At 39.7% G+C, this 24,391-nt stretch overlaps 1 long non-coding RNA gene across 1 annotated transcript; it reads right to left on the bottom strand.

Moving 5' to 3' along the window:
- Positions 1-21,346: 21,346 nt before the first annotated feature.
- Positions 21,347-24,339, bottom strand: LOC113114855 (uncharacterized). Its single transcript, XR_003293795.1, has 2 exons — positions 24,258-24,339; positions 21,347-22,197 (listed from the first exon to the last, which is right to left on the bottom strand). It is a non-coding gene; the product is annotated as an uncharacterized LOC113114855 (long non-coding RNA).
- Between the last annotated feature and the right edge of the window lie 52 nt (positions 24,340-24,391).

The following is a 24,391-nucleotide window of genomic DNA, read 5'->3' as shown; positions in this document are numbered from 1 at the left end:
CTCTGTGAGTTCGTCCAGATCAGTGGCAGCGGCTTCAAAAACACTCCAATCAGTGAGGTCAAAACCGTCATTTACCATTTACCATTTACATCCCTCACATTTCAGCAAATATTTTAGTATATCTTCTCAAGGGACAATACTGTACAAATTAAACTTGGATATATTTTAAAGTACTCAATGTGCTGCTTGTATAGCAGTACATATTTACTATGCTCTGAATTTTTTTTTTTTTTAAATACAGCCCTTATTTTCAATATATCTGGCAATAAGTCTGAGTATATCCTAAGTGACACCAAAGCCGCATGTCCTATTCATTATGATTATATTTTTGTCTGCTTGACAGGACCATACAAATTTGAATATCTTTTATTAGAGCAGTTAAGATTTTGTGCTTTGAGTACAATTCTCTCATACGGACCACTGGATGCTCAGAGTGCCCCTCATGGCAAAGAACTCTCTGAGGATTTAAGAATTAGAATTGTTGCTCTCCACAAAGATGGCCTAGGCTATAGGAAGATTGGTAATACCCTGAAACTGTGTTACAGTACAGTGGCCAGAGTCATACAGAGTTTTTCCAAGATGGGTTCCACTTGGAACAGCCCTTGCAAAGGTTGTGTGATGAGTGGGGCGGGGCCGAGAGCTGTGCGAAAAGAGCGAGCGGAGATCGGGAGGATAAAAGGGGAGCTACGACAGTGAAGGACGAGAGAGGATCAGGCCTGGATTTTATTTTGTGTTTTGGTTTTATTTGTGTGCGGCAGTCGTCTGTGATGGGCTATCGCGCTGTTTTGTGCTTATTTTATTATTAAAGTTTGATTTAAATGTCCGCCGGTTCCCACCTCCTTCTTCCAGTGATTATGAAGTATTTACATTTTTACATTGTTTACATTGTTAGAGAGGAGCAGGGAATGAGGGACTCCTGCTGGCTGCCTGACACCAGAGGAGCTGTCGCCGTCCGCCGGGCAGCAGAGGAGTGTCATGCCATCCACCGAGGGCCATCCAGTGCCACCGCCAGGCACTGCAGAAGAGTTCACACAGCTGGTGGGGAGCCGAGCAGCAGTGTGTATGGGAACCAGAACAATCTTTTTCTTCTCTCCACTCTAGTCTCTGTCGCTCCTCATCCTTCCGTCTCCTTTTCTCTCGCCTCATCTGTCTGCCCTTAACCCCAGGTACCCGTGGCCACCTTGAGCAATTGTAGAGTGTAGTCTTGGCGAATACCCCCCCGACCATCGAGGGCCGATGGGGGTATGTGATGAGTGGGGCAGAAGCCGTGTTAATGGAGCGAGGCTGGTGGAGTGATTTTGAAATGAGCGACACCTGTGCCACTCAGGTCTCAAGTTCCATGGAGGAGATTGGAAGGATAAAAGATGAGTTACGACAGTGAAGGAGGAGAGAGGACCAGGCCTGGATTTTATTTTGTGTTTTGGTTTTGTTTTGTGCTTTTTTAATTATTAAAGTTTCATTTAAATGTCCGTCGGTTCCCGCCTCCTTCTTCCCGTGATTTTAAAGTTTTTACATTGTTACAGGTCGATCAAAGAAGTTGAGTCCTTGTGCTGTGCATCAGGTGCAGAAGCTGGCTTCAAAAAAACAGACACATGAGTGCTGCCAGGCAGGGCTTTAGAGGTTGCAGAAGTGGAAGGTCAGCTTGTCAGTGCTCGAACTCAAATTCTGTAGTTATGGAATTCAAGTTGATTAGTCCTACCATTTCCGAAAAGCATGTGAACAAATTATGTGAAAAGCACGTAAAAGTGGATGTGAGGCTATATCTCCGCAACTGTTTGGCCTATTAAGACCAAACTTGGTGTGCGTCATAACAAGCATCACCTGAGACTACCTGAAGTCTTTCAGCACTTTGCCCCTTGGTCAGTGGTCAGGAGATTAATATTTTTGCTCAAAAATTCTGAATGCTTAAACCAAACATCACAAAACACTCTCTCTTTAGATTTGGTGCATCATGCCGAATCGAATGATATTTAGTTTTCCCATGTCAGTCATTATTGACGTCAGCCATTTCGAATTATGTCCTAAAATGTTGTATTTTACAAATGCATTAGCTTATAGTAATGAAACTAATTTATGAATTTAATTGGCTTCAAACCCTCTTGGTTCTCAAAATGGTTGGGGGCAGCACTACCTTGTGGTCAATTTTTATTTTTTTTTTAAAGAAAAATGCTAATAACTTTTGCTTACATTAACCTATTGCAATTGGGCTGATGTTGACAGATTCCTTTGGTAATGACGAGAACAATAATACCATTTTTACCAATAGGGGCTGAAATTCCTGTTCACCATTTTGATTCATGTTGAAAACCTACTTTTTCAAACTCCTCCTAGATTGTTGGTCCGATTTTCACCAAATTTGACTCGGATGATCTTCAGACCAAGCTTGCAAAAAGTTAAGGATTTCATGTTGATTAACAAAATGGTCTTCGTTAACCCATGAACAAATTTGCTAAAAAGATTGCCAAACTGCATCTGAGGGCTGTATCTCTGCAAAGGTTTGACATATTTACACCATACTTTGTGTGTGCTTTTGTCACCTCACACTGACCATGGCACATCAGTTTGTTAACAGTGCAATTTTTGGGTTAGATTGATGATATTGCTCCAATAATAGTCAGTAAGAAAATTAGCAGACAGAAATAATTTTGGAGAAGATCAATAGCAGTTCAGACTATGAAGAGATAATGCAGAAAAGTAGAGCGGATGTGGCGGAAGACGAAACTTGAAATTCACTATAGCATCTATAAAGACAGCCTCCATGCTTTTAATGTGTAACTAGCCACAGCTAGACAGAATTTCTTCTCAAACCTTATAAACAGTAACTTAAACAAAACTCATACTCTTTTAGCCACTGTTGAGATACTGACAAACCCCCAAGTCAGATTCCCAGTGAAATGCTCTCAGACTGCAAATGCAATGAGTTTGCTTCCTTCTTTTCTGAGAAGATCATCAATATCAGGAAGGAAATTAGCACATCCTCAAGTAATGCAGAGGTCAGACAGATTCGGCCGCAATATCAAAGAGTTACTATGTCTATTTTTTTAAGCAATAGATAGCAAAATTATGGAAGACATTGCAGCACCTAAAACCATCAACCTGCTATCTTGACACAATTCCCACATCTTTTTTTAAAAAGTGTGTTTAACTGTTAAAAGCAGCTGTCTTAATGTCCCCTCTTCTTTCTGGGACATTTCCAAACTGCAGTTGTTAAGCCCCTCCTGAAAAAGAGCAATCTAATCTTCCTTTTATAGGCAAAATTATAGAAAACATAGTTTTTAATCAGCTGAACAAATACTTAAACTCAAATGGATACCTGGAGAAATTTCAATCTGGTTTCTGACTGCATCATAACACAGAGACAGCACTCATTAAGATAATAAATGTTATTCACTTAAATTCTGATTTTGGCAAAATATAAGTGCTGGTATTACTAGATCTCAGTGCTGCGTTTGACACTGTCGATCATAACATACTACTAGAGAGACTGGAAAACTGGTTTGGGATTTCTGGGATGGTACTCAAATGGTTCAGGTCATACTTAGAAGGGAGAGGTTATTATGTGAGTATAGGAGAGCATAAGTCTAAGTGGATGTCCATGAGATGCGGAGTCTCACAAGGCTCAATTCTTGCACCACTCTTGTTTAGCCTGTATATGCTCCCACTAAGTCAAATAATGAGAAAGAACAAACAATCACAACTATGCTGATGATACCCAGATTTACCTAGCCTTATCTCCAAATGACTACAGCCCCATTGACTCCCTCTGCCAATGTATTGATGAAATGTATATTTGGATGTCCCATATGTTTCTTCAGTTAAACAAGGAAAAAACTCATTGCATTTGGAAACAAAGATAAAGTTTTCTAGGTCAATGCATACCTTGACTCTAGGGGTCAAACAACTAAAAATCAAGTCAGGAATCTTGGTGTGATTCTGGGAACAGACCTTATTTTCAGCAGTCATGTCAAAGCAGTAACTAAATCATCTAAAGAACATTGCAAGAATTAGATGTTTTGTTCCAGTCAAGACTTGGAGAAACTTGTTCATGCCTTTATCACCAGCAGGGTGGACTATTTTAATGGTCTCCTCACCGGCCTTCTCAAGAAGAATCCTGCTGCCAGGATTCGGAATAGAATCAGAAAATCTGAGCATATCACACCAGTCCTCAGGTCCTTGTATTGGCTTCCAGTTACATTTAGGATTGGTTTTAAAGTACTTTTACTTGTTTATAAATCCCTCAATGACCTAGGACTGAAATATACTGAAGATATGTTGTAGCAGAAATGAGTCGAATCAGACAAATCAAAGAGTCTATCAGAGCTGTGTGCATTGAAACGAGAGCCGAACTCCTCAGGAAGTCATAAATCAGTTCTAGTGCCACAAGAACCAAGCAAGATAACCAACCAACCAACTTGTTCACACAACAGCTTTCAACATTAACACCAATATAACAATTATTGACAATTTTAATTCGAAGAAGAGATTGTCAAATTTATTGTTCGTGATTGGAATGCAACGCTGGACATCACATGTAAACCCAGGAGATCAAGTTAAATACTTGCATTGACTTCCCCCCCCAGCCAGTGAAACCAGACTGAAATTCCTAAGGGGGAAGGGCTTTAAACCTTTGTCTTCACAGAAAAGTCCCTTTGCCAGAGAATGGCAAAGAAACTGCTTTTTATACATTATATATGGACCAGAATGAACTCAAAAAGACTTGTAAATGAATCGTTCCATTGCTTAACTCCATATTCATTTATGTGTAACCCACACATTTGACTATCATGTATAATCACTTATTGTGTATGTCTTTTGATAACTATAGGATACATAGTCATGTCTAGTATTGACATAATCGAATTTTCTTGCTTGATATTGTCCTGACAATCATTTATTTGTAAAATATATCATAATCATGTTATAGGAATCATGTCCAAAATTAGACCCTGTGAGGCAATAACCACATGCTTGGTAAGATAAACAAATGATTTATGATACCCACCCCAAGACCATATCTGATTGGTCAAGGCAACATTTGAGGGGTGGCCAACAAGGAAGTTTTAAATACTTTGGACCCCATGAAATTTGGCTTTTAGTTCTAGCATTGCTTGTGCTATCAGTCATGCCTTGCTTTTAGTCGGCTTTTAGTCTAGCATTGCTTGTGCTATCAGTCATGCGGGCTTTTAGTCTGCTTTTAGTCTAGCATTGCTTGTGCTATCAGTCATGTGGGCTTTTAGTCTGCTTTTAGTTCCAGCCTTGCTCGTGCTATCAGTCATGCTATTAGTCATGCCTGCTCTTAGCTTGTAACTTTGCTACCTAGCTTTAGCTTGTAGCATCTAGCCATGCGGTTAGTCATCATTGTTCTTTGAGCGCGGTTCCAGCGTGCCTGCCTGCTGCTACTATGCCACAATGAGAAGGAACACAACCTAGTCTCGTCAAACTTTATTTCTTTTCTTTTCCGTTTGAGAGTTTCGTGTTCTGAGTTAAGTTTTGTAACGTCGAGTCTCCGACGCCTGACCTCGGATGCCCGTTCAACTTCAACCAGCGCACACGACTCTGCACTTTCAGCCAACGCCCAACAACCACGGGCTTCCCAAGACGTCACTTCACTACTGAACTTCCAGCCAATCAGCGACACCGGGATACCCCTTTCAACGGGAGTCCCTTTCACAGGAAACTAAGGCAACGTATCCCCAGATATTTGTTGTGCTGGTGTATCTAATATAATTTTAGTCACATTGAGGAACTCAATGCAAGGGCTAATTACGTGATTGATGGTTGTTCATGTCTATGCAATTTAACGTATTGCTGTAAACTTGGGATTCCATATTTCCATTCTCTTAAACTCATCTTTCCTTAACTTTCGACCTTCCTACAACTTGTGTGAATGTGTGTGCGTGCGTTTATGTGTTAGATTAGTTTATATGTCTTAGATTTATCTAATAAAGCCTTATTCATATTGAAAAGAGAAGTATCTTGTGTTTTGTGCTTACAAGTTAATGTCTTAAACTGCCAATCTTGTTACTGTGCTAATTGATAGTGTTTCACTATAGTTTGGATATTAGTATCCAGCGCAGATTTGATGTTAAACGGCTAGTTCACTGAATCGCAGGGCGTCTCCGTGACCAGCCGTGAAACAGTGATTCTGTTCAAATTCCCTTTACAATCTTAAATGATTCCCTTTGAGCTAAATTGACCTGTTTCCCTTACAATGTTCACTGAAAATAAACCAAACAGACCACACAGATCACTAGGGCTGAGTCAGCTAGAAATACCAAGGGTTCAAAAAAAAAAAGGGGAGTCCATCTTTAGCTACTTTGCCATTCAAGTATTTAATTCAAGTATATTTTTAATCATTTTATGTAAAGCACTTAGAATTACCATTGTGTACGAAATGTGCTATATAGATAAACTTGCCTTGCCTTGGTTTATTATGCCAGCAATACCACAACTCAGGTGCCCTTGAGCAAGGCATTGAACCCCCAGCTACTCCCTGGGTGCCGCAGCATAAATGGCTGTCCACTGCTCCGGGTGTGTGTTCACAGCGTGTGTGTGTGTGTGTTCACTGCTCTGTGTGTGTGCACTTTGGATGGGTTAAATGCAGAGCACGAATTCTGAGTATAGGTCATAAACGTCACTTCCTGTTTGTTGTTGGCGCCTGTACTGCTTGTTGTGGTTGCTGCTAACTGCGCTTACATTGCTAATACATTGCTAATATTCACACACATTACCATTGCTGCACTCACTGTTACTTGCTTTAATGGCGGATGAATGTCTACCTTTGATTGCAGGACACGAGCTCGAGTCCTCTGGGAGATGGGACATGAGGCTGTGACGCTGTGTCATCGGAGACTCCATCGTCCGACACGTCCGTGCTACGTTAGCCAAAGGTAAAGTGCACACTCATTGTTTCCCTGGTGCTCGTGTTCTCGATGTTTCTGCTCAGATACCCGCGATCCTGAAAGCCGACGAGAGCCCCAGAGCAGTCGTGCTTCACGTCGGGGTTAACGACACCAGGCTGCGGCAGACGGAGACGACTTCAGGAGCCTGATCGAGACGGTTCACAGCACAACGCCCGCGGCGACGATCATCGTGTCAGGACCACTGCCCACGTATCGACGAGGACACGAAAAGTTCAGTAGACTTTTTGCTTTAAATGAATGGTTGTTGTCATGGTGTAAAGAACAGAAACTGCTATTTGTTAATAACTGGAATCTTTTCTGGGAGCGTCCTAGGCTGTTTCGCGCTGATGGCTTACACCCCAGCAGAGGTGGAGCGGAGCTGCTCTCTGACAACATCTCCAGGACACTTCGCTCCATGTGACTAGTAAGACAATTCTCAAATAACTATTATGATTTTTGTTCCACCTGCATAAATGATAAAAGTACTTGCGCTAAAAAATCTATTAAGACTGTGTCTGTTCCCGGAATAGTGAGGTCAAAATATAATTTTAAATGTAGGATCAAGAAAAAATCTTATCGTGATTAAACCAGAAACATGTAAAGTAAATGAACAAAAAAAAAATCTTTAAAGTTTGGGCTCATAAATATTAGATCACTCACACCCAAACCAGTTACTGTAAATGAAATGATCACAGATAATAGTTTTGATGTACTTTGCTTGACTGAAACCTGGCTACAACCAAATGATTATTTTGGTCTAAATGAGTCGACTCCACCAAACTTCGGTTATAAGCATGAGCCCCGTCATCCTGGTCGTGGCGGAGGTGTTGCAACAATATATAGTGATATTCTCACTGTTACCCAGAAAACGCGATACAGGTTTAACTCATTCGAAATACTTTTGCTTAATGTTACACTGTCGGACATGCAAAATAAATCTAATGTAGTTGATAAGGCGCTAATCATGGGAGATTTTAATATTCACGTTGATAATACAAATGATGCATTAGGACTTGCGTTTACTGACCTAATAAACTCTTTTGGAGTCAAGCAAAATGTCACCAGGCCCACTCATCGTTTTAATCATACACTAGATTTAATTATATAGCAAGGAATCGATTTTACTGATATAGATATCGTACTTCAATGTGATGATATTACAGACCATTTCCTTGTATCGTGCATGCTGAATATCACTGATATTAACTATATGTCTCAGCGTTACCGTCTGGGCAGAACTATTGTTCCAGTCACCAAAGACAGATTCGCAAATAACCTGCCTGATCTATCTCAACTACTATTTGTACCCAAAAATACACATGAATTAGACGAAATAACTGACAACATGGGCACTATTTTCCCTTATACATTAGAAGCTGTTGCCCCCATCAAATTGAAAAAGGTTAGAGAAAAACGTACTGTGCCATGGTATAACAGTAATATGCACTCAAGAAAGTAACTCGTAGTCTTGAACGCAAATGGAGAAAAACTAACTTGGAAGTTTTTAGAATTGCATAGAAAAACAGTATGTCCTGCTATAGACAGGCTCTAAAAACTGCTTGGGCAGGCCATATCCACAAACTCATAGAATATAACCAAAACAATCCAAGTTTTTTTTTTAGCACAGTGGTTAATGTCACGACCGGGATACAAGGATTCACGGAGAACCAATTGTGAGTACATTTTTATTAAGGGGTAATCCAAAGAGAATAAACAGTCCAGGCATGAGTCGAAACCAAAACATCAATCCAAACATAAACAAAACATGAACACAAGGCAAGGGCACGAACTGACGGACATGAATTAAACAAGGACTCCGGGACACATGCTAAGACAGACCGGGTTAAATACACAAGGAGAGACAAACGCTAATGGGAAATAGACAGAGTGTGATGATTGGTAACTAGTGAAAGCTGGGTGCAATAATTAAGCAGAGAACGTGAGGAATGTGATTCATAAAGTGACAGACACTGTGGGGAAGGATGACACCTAGTGGATTCCCAGGGAACACAACCCAGACACTGTGACAGCTAAATTAACAAATTACCAGATGCCACCTTATTCAAATATTTCACCAACGTTAAATAGTAATGACTTTATGAATTTCTTCACTGATAAAATAGAAAATATTAGAAATACAATAGCGAATGTAGATTCTACAGCATCTAACACTTCAGTTTCATCCATCGCACCCAAATTAATGCATATCTGTATATGTGTAAGAGTTTGTGTATTTGTAGGCCTGGAGAGTTGTGACTCTCTCTAGATGCCTCAGTCCGCAGATTTTACAGCGTCACAGCAAGTTGCCATGGAAACGTCCTTGGTCAGGTCCTAGACAGAGTCAACAATCAGCAGGTGTCTGTGGGAGAGGGTGGAGGAATGAAAGATAAGTCAATCTGCACTGCTCACCTGGGAGATTTTTGTCATCCAGCCAAAGCTGGTAAAGAAAGCCAAAAGAAGATAAGATACCAGTTGTTTGGTCTAGTAGACGCATTTATTTTCACGGTCACTATGATTGTTCATTGTCCATTGGTCTCCAAATTCTCCAATTTCTTTTCCAAATCCGTGAGCCTCTTCGTGATGTTATCCATATTGCGGTTAATAGTCTCAGTCTCAATGCTGACCGCTCTGCCCACTACTTCAATCATGACGGGCAGCCTTGTGAGGCTTTGGACAGCTGTTCCCGTCTTCTTAATTTCCCGATAACCCAGGGCAATGCCTAATCCAATCAGCAAAAAACCTGTTATCATGGTTCCGAATAAGTAGATGTCTTCAATGTCCTCCACGGAAAAAGCCGCCAGACATACGACCCGCCACCTCTCCCACACGTCCATCGTGTAGCCAACTGCAAACGTTCCGGCAGGGCAGTCAGGTTCCCCCGAACCCAGGTTTCTCGTCAAGAAGATGGTGTCAATTGCGTTGAGAGACCAATTTATCAAATCCATATTCCAGTTTAGGAGAGCAGTGCAGTCTCTCAAGTAGCAGTGCAGTCTCTCAAGTAGACAAGACAAGAGAAAAAACAAGTGAAGCAAGGAAAGGCAGGGAGGAGAGGAAAGAAATGCGACCGGCTCTGGTGAGAGCGAGAGAGAGAGAGAAACCAGAACTAGATCCTAGTAAACTGGAAAATTATAGGCCTATTTCAAATCTTCCATTTATGTCTAAAATTTTAGAAAAAGTTGTGTCTGCTCAATTGAGCACCTTCCTGCACAAAAATGATCTGTATGAAGAATTTCAGTCAGGTTTCAGGCCCCACCATAGCACAGAAACTGCACTTGTTAAAATTACAAATGACCTACTTCTTGCGTCAGATCAAGGCTGCATCTCATTTATAGTTCTACTTGATCTTAGTGCTGCGTTCGACACCATTGATCATGACATACTCATAGATCAATTACAAAACTATACAGGTATTCAAGGGCAGGCTATAAAACGGTTTAGATCCTACCTGTCCAATCGCTTCCATTTTGTTTACTTAAATGGGGAGTCATCTCATATATCATCAGTAAAATATGGAGTGCCACAAGGATCCGTCCTAGGTCCCCTTCTATTTTCAATATACATGTTGCCCCTTGGTTATACATTTTGAAAATACGGAATTAGCTTTCACTGTTATGCTGATGATACTCAGCTATATATCTCAACGAGACCAGATGAAACTTCTAAAAATCCAATTTAAAAGATTGGATGACCAATAATTTTCTCCAATTAAATTCAGATAAGACAGAGATATTAATTATTGGACCAAACAACACTACACAGAATCTTGTAGATTACAATCTGCAACTAGACGGATGTTCTGTTACTTCTTCTACAGTCAAAAATCTGGGTGTTATATTAGACAGCAACTTGTCTTTTGAAAATCTCCATTCTTCCGTCTTAGAAACATTGCCAAGTTACGAAACATGTTGTCTGTTTCTGATGCAGAAAAGCTAGTTCATGCATTCATGACCTCTAGACTGGACTATTGTAACTAGGGATGCACCGAAATTTCGGCCACCGAAAATTTTCGGCCGAAAATGGCCTTTTCGGTTTTCGGCCGATAGACTTTTATCACCGAAACAACACGGCCGAAATGTTGTGATGACGCAAACAGAAACCGCGACCTGCACGTGCACCTGCATAGCCCAGACCACGAGCTCCACGCGACATTCACTTAACACCAGTGAGAACATTCTCTCTCTTCTTACTCCTTTATTCGCAGCACTAAAACGTCTCCTAACAAAGAGATTTAGACGGACCACGAAGTAAAAACAAAGAAAAGTACAGTCTTATAGAGTCTGTTAGCACACGTCTCACTGAGATCTTTTCGGATCCTCTGCACTTCATCGTGAATGTGCTTGATCCGCGTTATAAAGACCATTACTTGGATGCGGAAATAAGGCAGCGCGCACGAGAAATGATCCAGGCCGCGCTGGATGCGGAGAACCCACGTGGAGACGGAGAAGCGCCAAGCGCAGGAGACAGATCAGAGCGCAGAAAAAAAAAGACTGGTCTCTGCACCAGATGAGTGGCATGCACCATCGTTGTCTGATATGTTCAGTGGAATTCTGCAAGAAAGTGCCTCAAATAATAATAATACGTTGGCTATTTTGTTCTTAGGCTACGGTATATATATATATATATATATATATATATATATATATATATATATATATATATATATATATACATACATACACACACACACACACAAACATATATACATACATAATATCAGATTGTAGCCATATTTATGCTAGATTTTCTGCTAGATTTCTGCTTTAATTTGATAAAAATGTTTATTTATGCCCTGGCCCTATTTAAATACACTCTCTCAAATATTTCTCAGATGTCAGGCAGATGACAAGCTCAACTGCTCAACAGCTAGATGGTTATCTGTCTGAAGTCCCCATCCCCAGAAGTGACAACCCTCTTGCCTATACTGGAGAAGTAATGCACTTTCTAGTCCTACAGAGAAAATTTTCAAATGCACTTCACCTAAATGCACTTTGTTTTTATGAGAGAACTGTTCATTTTAAAACCTTTCTGCAGCCAGTAGGCCTGTACATTATTATTAAATATACACATGAGTGGGATAAATTTTTAGTTTGAATTTTATTTTATACTGTGCATTGTTGCAATGTGCTTAATAAATATTTGCATCATTTATAATTATGTATTCTTATGTTTTTTTTTTTTTAAATAAGTTATGTAATTGTAATTATCTTTGAAACTTTAATATTAATTTATGCAATTGCAATGTCTTAATTTTAGTAAACTTAGTACACGGTCATAGCAATAAATGCAATGGTACTAATAATTGGCATAATTTCTTTCAGTGTTTCGGTTTCGGTTTTCGGCCTTGGTTTTCTCTTTTTCGGTTTTCGGTTTCGGCCAAGAATTTTCATTTCGGTGCATCCCTAATTGTAACGCACTTCTAGGTGGTTGTCCTGCATCTTCAATAAACAAGCTACAGGTAGTCCAAAATGCAGCAGCTAGAGTCCTTACCAGGTCAAGAAAATATGATCTCTGCAATTTCTACCTATTAAGTTCCGTATTAAGTCCCAAGACATGTACAAATTATCATTACTTACCTATAAGGCCCTAAATGGTTTAGCTCCTGCGTACCTAATTAGCCTTATACCACGTTACAATCCATCACGCTCCCTAAGGTCACTAAATGCTGGACTTTTGGTAGTTCCTAGGATAGCAAAGTCCACTAAAGGAGGTAGAGCTTTTCATATTTGGCTCCCAAACTCTGGAAAAGCATCATGATAATGTTTGGGGTTCAGACAAACTCTCTCTGTTTAAATCTAGATTAAAAACGCATCTCTTTCGCCAAGCATTTGAATAACGTATCTTAAATTGTGAGTGTAGTTGTATCTGATCAAATGTGCATTCTTATTCTTTAGTTTGGGTTACACTAATTATTACTTCGTTGGAACAGCAGCTATGCTAATGATGTCTCTATTTGTTTCTATGTTTTGTAACTAGGATTTACACAAGCTCCAGTCTGGATCCAGAACACCTGAGAAGAGATGATGCTGACCATCAGAGGACCTCAGATGATGCTAACCCTGAATCAACAACATAACCAACTAATATTGCTACAAGTGTGACTGCATCATATAATAATTATTAATTATTAATAATATTAATAATGTTCATTATCTGGCTGACTACGTCTTGTATTAATGTTTCTACAAATCCTGTCATACGTGCACAAACTGACAGTCACCACCTATAAGCTATTACTAAATATTGTAGAAACATAATTTTCTTTAAAGTTACTTTGTAACGATTTGTACTGTAAAAAGCACTATGAAAAATACACTTGAATTTAATTGAATTGAATTAGATCAATTTCCCATGGATCATCTGATGATTTTGATTTTTTTGTGGATGATATGATTGTCTCCCAAATTTGATCAGAAAATAAAGTTTTTAAGTCACCACTCAGGGCCGGCGCTCCGCACACTCACATCAGGCACTGCGCATAGGGCACCAAGTGCTTGGGGGGGCAACAAAAAATCTGGGTCGTGAAAAAATCATCACAATAGGCTACTAGTATAAATAACAAATACAATATTTCTAAAAGCATGTTAATATACAAAAGCAATACAAAAGTAATATAGGCCTAGACCAAATTAGTCGAGAAAAAGGTGAATCTCTGTGCCAGTCTCCCTCTGGTGCCCCCCCTTCCCCACCTCCCAGTGGTCTGTTCGATTATGCCTCAATCAATGTCAAATTTGGCAGACACCGACCTCAGACATGGCCTCGAAAAGGCACCAAGAGTTGGGGGAGGAAAAAAGAAAAAAAGAAGAGACAGCAGGATGATGCTCGCGTGTCGCTTGCAGGTAAGACAATGTTTTAAATAAAAATGTTAGTTTTAAAAGAACGGCGTTAGGTAACGACGTTATTTTTTCAGTAACGCGGTAATCTAACTAATTACTTTTCCCGTCGTTACAACGCCGTTAACGTTACTGAACGTTAAATGCGGTGCGTTACTATGCATTGATTTAATAAACTATGCAATCCGAACGCACCCCTGGCTCACACAGCGAGTGAGCAGGTGGGTTGATGACGAGATAAGCGGTTGTGATTGGCTAAGGCAGAGTCATGTGTTTCATGGTAGCCAATCAGAGCCAGTGTTTTTACACACATGCCGGCACACGCGGCTGCGCCAGCGGTGCCGAGCACACACAAACACACACACACACACACACGCAACAGCTACACAGAGATTCGCAGCAGAGATGGCGAGATGGCGAGTCAGGAGCAATCCGATGAAAAGTTGGCATTTTCAAGGTGAAGATATAAGCACTACTTCAAATTCATTGTGGTCAAAGGCAAGAACGTGCATGTAATGTGTACATGCAATGTGTGACACGCATCTACAAAGCTAGTGGCCAAAAACACCCTTTCTTACAAAGATAATACTTGAAGTGCAGGATAAACCTCTTCCTGTCTGTTGACGTGCAATACATATTGAAAGTTATGTACCTGTCTGTTCTACTCATTTCAACTGACTTGTGAAAATTGCAAAAAGAAATAAAAAAAAGTACTAATTCTCTGACGTAGCAACATTTTTTTTCCTTTTTTTTTTTTTTTTTTTTTTTACAGTAACGCAAATATTTACTTTCCCTGGTAACGAGTTAATTTTATTATAGAGGAATTCAGTTACTAACTCAGTTACTTTTTGGAACAAGTAGTGAGTAACTATAACAAATTACTTTTTTAAAGTAACGTTCCCAACACTGCTGATGTGGGCGTGTGCCTCTGTAGGTCCTCTGACAACTGATGGTAGTGAAAATGTTTAATATAGTTCTATAGAATAGCAGAAAGGTCTCTTTATAGAGATGTAGTCCCTCTGTTGAGTAATTTCTACTGTGCAGTTATGCATGGTTATTTGCAGTTTAAAATGTGCACTTTAAAATTCATACTTCATAAAATTCATACACTTATACTGTTATTTGCACTAAACTTTTTTTTGGACTTTTAACTCTCTGTGTTTACATTGTTCAGTTCCAATTATTCATTTGCAACAGTTATTTTGGAAGTAAAGAGAACCTAACTAAGAAATTCTGAATGGTAGTTATTTCTTTGGTTGGTGGGTGGGTGGCTGGCTAGCGCCGGCCCTGTCACCACTGATGTCCTTAGACCAGATATTTGTTATAGAGAATGGTTTGTTTGTTTGAGGAGAAAAGAGTAAATAACTGAAGCAGAAATAACAGAATTATTAGTGGGAAGAATAACTTTTCGCAAGGCATGTACAGGCAAATGTGCATCCCAGGCATCTCCATATGCGCAAAAAGTGCCAATCTAATGCGAAGATACATGAAAAAGGAGTACCTGGTACATTAAAAAGAGTCTTTATATCTTGAAATGATTTCAGACCTTTGTCATCAAAAATGTCACCAAAGGAAATAACTACATTTAATCCATTGCAGTAAAATGGGTTCCTCTTCAAGAACTCGAGCTGTGTCGAAAACGCTTTGGGGAACGCCTTTAGCGTGAGCGACTCTGAATATCATATCTAATCTGTTTTATAGAAGAGCATGACATCACAGGCGGGGTGACATAAGCGACCAGGAAGCTATAAAGGCACAAGCCGTGCAGCATATTTCAGCAAGCGCTCTGTGTGTGCATGTCATTCTGTCTTGTCAGTCATATTTATTGTTGTTTGTCACTATTAGCTCCTCAAAGAGTAAGCAATAGTCAAAGAGCAAAGCTAAGACGAGACATCTGAAAGGCGAATCCAGATCGCGTTTCAGATTGTGTGTTCATCACGAGTGGGGATATACGGTCTGTGCGCAGTCTGTCTGGGATCGAGGCACGCTGTTTCGGCTCTTGAGGGAGCCATCTATCTGCACTGGTACAAGCCAGTGTGGACGCTTCGATCCCAGAGGACTCTTCTCGAGAGGGAGTCTTCGTCAGCGTCCCTCGCGGTGTTTGTTTTGCTTTCGCTGAGGCGCCTGCACTCGCTGGGTTCGCAGATGAGATCTGCTGGAGGGTATGGAGACGGGCGCGTCCCTATCTCCTACCTCACCCGCCAGATCTGCCCGATCTCCGGGTTCGGAAGCCCGAGTGTTGCAGTCCTTTCCCCGAACGACGGTCGTGATGCACCGCCTTTCTTTCTCCAAGGAGATTGAAATGGAGGGTGTCGATGAGCTCGCAGTTGCACAAACATAAGCTGCATAAACATCAGTTGCACAGAAAACAGTTGCACCAGCATCGGTTTCACAAGCATATCATGCCTAACTTTATAAAGAGCGGCATTAATGAGGAGCGCAGCCCACACAGTCAGCTCTCGGGAAAAATAAGAGGGCTGGAATATAATGACATTTATCTCACTCTGAGAAATGATGGTTGCACTTTATTTTTACAGTACGTGTACTTACATGTACTTATAGTGTACTTACAGTGTATTTATCTAAGAAAGTTCTGGTAATACAAGGTAACTACATGGGGTAGGGTTAGGTTTAGGGGTAGGTTCAGGGTAAGTACCTACTTATTACATAGTTATTGTAATTACTATAATAAGTACGTAATATGTACATGGGGAACAGGATTGTAAAATAAAGTGCTACCGAAATTATATATACTGGAGGGGCTGCTGGGCTGGCCCCCAGTCGGGACTGGACGCTGAAGCAATGCTCTGAACCAGGGTTTTTCCCAGCCTAAGGCAGATCTGATGGCTGTACTTCAGGCTGGAAGGCCCTTGGCTAAGAAGTCCTGACACGTTTCGGTCACGACTGCAGAGGGCGGCCCCTACTGGGTTAGAGAAGTGTAAACCACATTACACGTTGCATGTCTTGCCTCAGCGCCCTCTGTGGGCCGGTCTGCCAACCCTGCCAGAGTTCCAGAGCGGCCTCCAGCAAGCAATGTCCTCAGTATTTTCCACCCGCATGCGTAGCGGAGCTGAGATGCTCACTGCCCCTTCAGGGGCCTCTTTTACACCAGAGGTCAGTCTTGAGAGACTGATTCCCTTAGTAGATTATTTAGCAGTGTGGAAACTACTGCCAAATGTATCTCAATGGGTCCTGCATACAGTAGAAAAAGGCTACCGTATTCAGGTCGGCATATTCAGTTTGGCGCCGATATTCAATGGGGTTACCCCGACGATAGTCGCCCACGAGCAGGTTCTGGTTATGGAACAGGAAGTGAAAACCCTATTAGAGAAAGAGGACATCGAGGTGGTCCCTCCTCAAGACAGGGAGTCTGGGTTTTACAGCCGGTATTTCATAGTTCCAAAGAATGATGGGGGGTTGCATCCGATCATAGATTTGCGGGTCTTAAATCGATCAGTTATCAGACTGAAGTTCAAAATGCTCATGATCACGCATGTTGTAGCTCAGATCAGGTCCAAGGACTGATTTGTCACAATAGATCTCAAAGATGCATACTTCCACATAATCATCCTTCCACAACACAGGAAGTTTCTGAGGTTCGCTTTAGGGGGCGAAGCTTATCAATATCGAGTGGTTCCCTTCGGCCTTGCACTCTCATCCCGCACGTTCACAAAATGTGTAGATGTGGCTCTGGTCCTCCTGCGCATGCAGGGCATCTGGATTCTCAACTATATTGACAATTTATTTATTTTAGCTCAGGCAGAACATATTGCGGCCCGGCATCGAGATGTCGTTCTCGCACATATGGGGGAGCTGGGTTTGAGACTGAACGCCAAGAAGAGTGTACTTTCACCAGTTCAGAGAACCACCTATCTAGGCGTAGTATGGGATTTGACCGTGATGCAGGCACTATTGTCCCCTGCTCGTATTGACAACACATCAGTGGTCTCTTACATCAACCACCAGGGAGGTCTGCGTTCGCATCCCTTGTACAATCTGTTGCACCAGATCCTTGTGTGGTCCCAGAGCGAACTCCTCTCATTAAGAGCAGTATATATTCCTGGGAAACTAAATATGGGAGCAGACATATTGTCAAGGCAGGGGCCGAGGCCCGGGGAATGGAAGCTTCACCCTGAGGTGGTGAAGCAGACATGGAGAGTTTTGGCAGAACTCAAGTAGACTCCTTTGCGACTCAAGAGACATCACAATGTTCCCTTTGGTTATCTCCAGTTCATCCAGCTCCTCTGGGACTGGACGCTATGGTACAGACCTGGACGAGGCTTCGTCTGTACGCCTTTCCCCCTATTGCTCTGCTCCCATGAGTTCTGACGAGAGTACGCTGGGACGGGGTCCGTATGTTATTAGTAGCCCCATTCTGGCCGGGCAGAATATGGTTCGCAGATCTGGTCTCGATCCTCGACGGCTCTCCATGCGAGATACCGATCAAAACAGTCCTACTCTCACAGGCGCAGGGCATGATAATTCACCCTCGCCCGGAGTTGTGGAAGCTGTGGGTGTGGCCCCTTGTTGAGACCCTCCTCCAATCCAGAGCTCCCTCAACAAGGAAAATGTAAGCCCTGAGGTGGAAACTCTTCACCTCATGGTGCAGAGACTGCCAGCTAGACCCAGTAAACTGCCCAGTTGGTACAGTTATGGATTTCCTACAGGCCAGGATCTCTGCAGGGTTGACCCACTCCACGCTAAAGGTTTACGTGGCGGCCATTGCGGCCTACCATGCCCTTCTCAATGCTCAGTCTTTGGGAAGACACCCCTTAGTTACACGTTTCCTCCGTGGTGCGCTGAGGCTGAGACCTCCAGTACGGTCCCGTATTCCACCGTGGGCATGGTTGTGGTGTTAGAGGCTTTGTGCAAACCTCCGTTTGAGCCCATTCAAGATATTTCAGACATCTGACTCTTAAAACCGCCTTTCTATTGGCAATTACCTCTCTGAGGAGAGTAGGAGACTTGCAGGCCCTCTCAGTGGCCCCTACCTATTTTGATTTTGCACCTGGCATGACCAAATAGTTCATATACCCTCGAGCGGGATATGTTCCTAAGGTTCCCTCTGTCACACCACAACCTGTAGTGCTGCAGGCCTTCTGTCCTCCTCCCTTTCGGGAACCCGACCAAGAGAAGCTAAATTGTATGTGTCCAGTTCTAGCACTGGACGCATACGTCCACAGAGCTGCCCTGTGGAGAAAAACAGACCAATTACTTGTATGCTACGGTCCCCCTAAGTGGGGTTCTCCTGCTTCTAAGCAGACTATTAGTCATTGGATAGTCGAGGCTTTCAACGCCACCTATGAGTCCTCTGGTCGGGAGCCAAGGCTCACTCCACACGGGCTATGGCGGCCTCCAAGGCCTTCTTAGCATGTGTGTCCATGCTGGACATCTGCAATGCTGCGGGATGGTCCATGCCTTCTACTTTCGGAAAATTCTATGACCCAACACGAAAATTAAGAGCGAGCAAATATGACTTTGTCCAATTAATTTTGTACCTTGATAGATTACTAAACTGGTTAAATAAATGTAAAACATGGGGGACTGATAGAACTGGATTATCTAAAAATAGCAATATTTCAACTGCAAATAAAGATATATAATGTAATGTGTTCTTTACAGAAATAGGAAGTATAAATTCTGACTGACGTACAGCTCAGGCAAGAGGACCTTGAGATAAAGCAAACAACAAAGGTGAAAGAGGACAACCTTGGCGAATGCCCCTTCCAATTGGAAATGACTATGAACTAATCTGACCATGGCTGAAGGAATAGCATAGAGGATTTTAATCACATTTATGAAGTCAGAGTTAAAACCCAGGTGATCAAGCACTGCCCACAAATAGTTCCACTTCAAATGTTTGAATGCTTTCATTGCATCTAAAGAGAGCATAGCAGAGTGAGAAATCAACTGATCAGATGAAGAGATTATGTGAAGTAGTCTTTGCAGATTATCTGAAGCAGAACGAGACTTAATAAACCCTGTTTGATCATGATTAACAAGTTTAGTCATAAAGCCTTCTAGATGAATGGCTAAAACTTTTGCATAAATTTTAATATCTGTACCAATAAGAGAAAGTGGACGGTAATTAGAACATAAAGTAGAGTCTTTATCTTTTTTTTTATAGGAGAGATATAATGACCATGTTCATATTTTGTGAGAAGAATCATTGATCAAGCGAATACTGCATCATATCTAGCATAAGTAGCCCCATATCAGACCAAAAGGTCAGATAGAATTCAACTGGTATGCCATCTAGGCCTGGGGATTTCCTCTTGCTCATAACTTTAATCGATGATTCTAATTCAATAAGTGATAAAAGCCTAGCCAAAGACTTATCTACTAAGAGTAGATAAAAAAAAGAAGTGTAAGATGTAGATTCACATTTAGAGTTGGAACTATATAGATCACAATAGTAGGAACGAAAAGTGTCATTTCTACTCTTCTGGTCAGTCAGAACCTCACCAGTTTGAGATTTCACTGCTGTAATAGCAAATTTCTCACTATTACGTTCAATATACATGTTGCCCCTTGGTAATATTATTAGAACATACAGAATTAGCTTCCACTGTTATGCTGATGATACTCAACTATATATCTCAACGAGACCAGATTAAACTTCTAATTTATCTAAACTAACAGAGTGTGTTAAAAATTAAAAAGATTGGATGACCAATAATTTTCTCATATTAAATTAGGATAAGACCGAGATATTAACTATTGGACCAAAAAACAGTACACAGAATCTTGTAGATTACAATTTGCAACTAGATGGATGTACTGTTACTTCTTCTACAGTCAAAAATCTGGATGTTATATTAGACAGCAAATTGTCTTTTGAAAATCATATTTCCCATGTTGAAAAAAAAAATTATTCTTCCATCTTAGAAACATTGCCAAGCTACGAAACATGTTCTAGGTGGTTGTCCTGCTTCTTCAATAAACAAGCTACACCCTTGTGAAAATAAGTGCACTTAAGTATACTTTTATAAGGTGTAAATACAGCGGAAATAATATACTTTAAAAAAACACAAAAGTGCAAATTAAATATATTATTTTCGACGCTTAAGTACATTGTATTTGTAATTAATTTCAAATTTATCACATTTTAAAGTTATATTAAATACAATAAATTTAACTTTTGAGTTATTTAAAGACTTAAAGAGCACTTTTTAGTACATCTTTATATGTACAATTATATGTTCCTAATTGCTTCTAGTGTCTTTAAAATATGCTTAAAGTGTACTATGTATTGACATGCAATTAATGTGAACTAAAATATACTTTATGTCAGTTAACAATACACTTAAGTGTGAATTAAATATGTTTTTGACCACATAAATGCATATTATTTGTAATTAATTTAAAATATATTACAATTTAAAATTACATTAATTGCAATTAGTTTAACTTTTGAGTGATATTGTGGTACTTTAGTATATTTTATATGTGATTTGAAATATGGTAAATATGTACTTCTGAATAAGCAATTAATGTGAACTAAAATATACTTCAATGTCATATATCTGGCAATGAAGTTGAAACTTAGTATATTAAATAATAATAATAATAATAACCTACCGGTAGTTACAATCAATGCAAAAACACAAAATGGTAAACCCTCAACATTTATTGACAAATTGACAAACAAATACACAAAAATGCTTTTTGCTGATGCACAACAAAAAACCCAACACTATACAGTTACAACACTTCAACTCACTTATTAGAACGAGTCTAGAGAACAATGCTAATTTGACCATCATGGAAAACATCATTTTTGTAAGATGTGTAGACCTGTTTCCTCATTGGGGACCTAAAAATGTCCACGAGGTCAAAATTTACTGGTCACCATAACATATAGGATTACTAACACAAATGACACACATTCAATAAAAAAAGAAAGAATATTATCTATCCATGTCCAACAAATGAGACCTTATTTTAAAACATTAGCATAGTGGGTTACTTGTACACCAGGTTTCACAGACAAGGCTTAAAACCAGCCCAAGACTAAAATGTAATTCTGAGCTGTTTCAACTGATATAAACTTGCACTGACTGATCTTTAAAAATGTCTGAAGAAGCACACTAGTAATGTTTTTTTCTAAGGCATGTCAAAGAAAATGATTTAAATGTCCTTATTGAACTATGATCCTGGCTTAGTCTAAGCCCTGTCTGTGAAACCAGGCCATTAGTTCTCAAACCTTTACTAGCACCAACATTAAACAGGACTGAAAATTTTCTAAAATCTTACTCCAGCATTAGTGAATGTAAGCTTGACTAAATTAATTAATTAATAAAAAAAAAGAACTCCAAATGAACTTGCTGGGAAGTGCTGTCTGTCAATGTCCCAGAAGCTCTCCATCGGCACTAAACATCACGTCATGAAGCTGCACACCATCTCTCTACAGTCTGTGTGAATGGAAAAATGATCCAAAGAGGCAGGAAAGTCCAAAAAAAGTCCTTGAGGAAAGAAAGAAGAACAATTGTTATAAAACATATCCAGCCGTTACAAATTGTTCAGTTGAGTGAAAGCAATAGACACAGTTGCAGTCTAAAGTTCATACACACCTTGCAGTATCAGCAAAATGTTAATGATTTAAGCAGCAAGAGGGTAGAGAGGTAGAATATTTTTTTTTTAAATACAATTACTACTCTGATGAAGCAGTATATTCTGCAAGGTGTGTGTAAACTACATCTTGACTATATCTGCATCACCTAAGAGCTAAATTAACATTACCTCAATCATCAGGGCAACATGGTGGCAGTGTTAATTTCGTTGACTAAATATTTTCGTCATTATTTTCGTCACGAATGTATTTTTGCGGACGAAAACGAAACGAAAACTAAAAAAGAAGGCACTGATGGAGACTAAAACTATGACTAAATTGATTGACATTATCGTCAACGAATAAAGGACGAGACGAAAATAGACTGTGACGAAAATCAAATAAGCAGACGGGAGAGATGCGAGGAATCAACAAAAGAACCGGCAAAACGGAACAGGCGAGACTGCATGAGAGAAGAGAACCAATCCGAGCCTGACTTATTGAGACGTGAAGCGAAGGTTTTCAGTTTTTAAATGAGCTCCCGGGAAGACGGCATTCGAAGAGGTGATGTCTAAAAGAGCGACAAAATGTACACAGCTCACTTCACGTTTGACGACAAACAAAACAAAACAAAGTGTAAAGCACGCGGAGCGCTCATTCGTGGCAAGAACACAACCAATTTGAAAAGACATTTACAGACGAGCCACCCGGACATTTTCTCAAATGTAATTTCACAACGATGTTCTTTTGTTTATTGAGCTAAGCAAAATTGGAAGACTGCAGTGCGTATATGTTTTAGCATTAAATATTACGAACTGAAAAGTACTGTAAAATAGCCCCTTCTTCAAGTTGGATGAGAGCACAATACTAATACGTAATTTTATGATACATACATTTGATTAATACTAATGTTTAGTATATTTTATAAAGTTCTACTTGTTGACAATATCACAAATATTTCTATATTAGTCAGGTGAAACGTGAATGTTCACATCCTATCATTATACATACTAATCTAGCAATATTGTAGTATTTAAAACATACAATATTGCTAGACAAATGAATACCTTATAAAATCTTGTTACTTTTTTTATCCACCCAACTTATTAAATATTTACTTTAAATGTATGCACTTATTGTTCAGCTCAGCTGTAAGCTTTAAGGTCCTGGACCTAACTTTATTTTTCTTTTATTAATGGTTAATTGGCAGCTAGTTATTGTTTACATTATCATGACAGTGTTTGTTGCTGCATAAAATGAAGTTGAATTTGTGTTTTATATATTTTGGTTAAGTTTGTTTCCTATACCAGCTGTAAAAAATTGTCTAGTAAATCTGTTATTGATTTTAGTCTTATTTTAGTCGAGTAAAATACCAAGCAATTTTAGTCGACTAAAATAAGACTAAAATTAAAACAAATCAGATGACTAAAACTTGACTAAAACTAAAAAGAATTATAGTCAAAAGACTAAGACTAAAACTAAATTAAAATTTTGTGTCAAAATTAACACTCCATGGTGGTAAAAACTGGGAGATGTTCTTTCAGATTTCCCATAAACAGCAGAATTCCTGATCACACCATCTTCACTGACACTGGGCTTAAAAAATAGATAACATTTTTACAAACATTTATTATTCCTACTTTACAGGGAAAAAAAAACATAATGACCAAAAAATAGATACATATCCCAAATTTTATTTTTAAAAAAAGAAATTACTCCCCTCCTGAAAAAGAAGTGGAAAACCATTATAAATGGTTCAGTTGAGTGAAAGCAATAGACACAGTTGCAGTCTAAAGTTTACATACACCTTTCAGTATCACCAAAATGTTAATAATTTAAGCAGTTCAATGTGTATAAAGGTAGAATAAATTGTAAAAAATTACAATCACTGCCCTGAATGAAGCAGTGTATTCAGCAAGATTTGTGTAAACTTTTGACTACATCTGGATCACCTAAGAGCTGAATTTACGTTACCTTAATCATCAGGGCAACATGGTGGTAAATTCTGGGAGATGTTCCTTCAGATTTTCCATAAACAGCAGAATTCCACTGACCATATATATATATATATATATATATATATATATATATATATATATATATATATA

The sequence above is a fragment of the Carassius auratus genome, chromosome 2, assembly GCF_003368295.1.
Source record: "Carassius auratus strain Wakin chromosome 2, ASM336829v1, whole genome shotgun sequence".
NCBI lineage: Eukaryota > Metazoa > Chordata > Actinopteri > Cypriniformes > Cyprinidae > Carassius > Carassius auratus.
The sequence above is the reverse complement of the archived record's forward strand: the minus strand, read 5'-3'. Positions and strand labels throughout refer to the sequence as shown.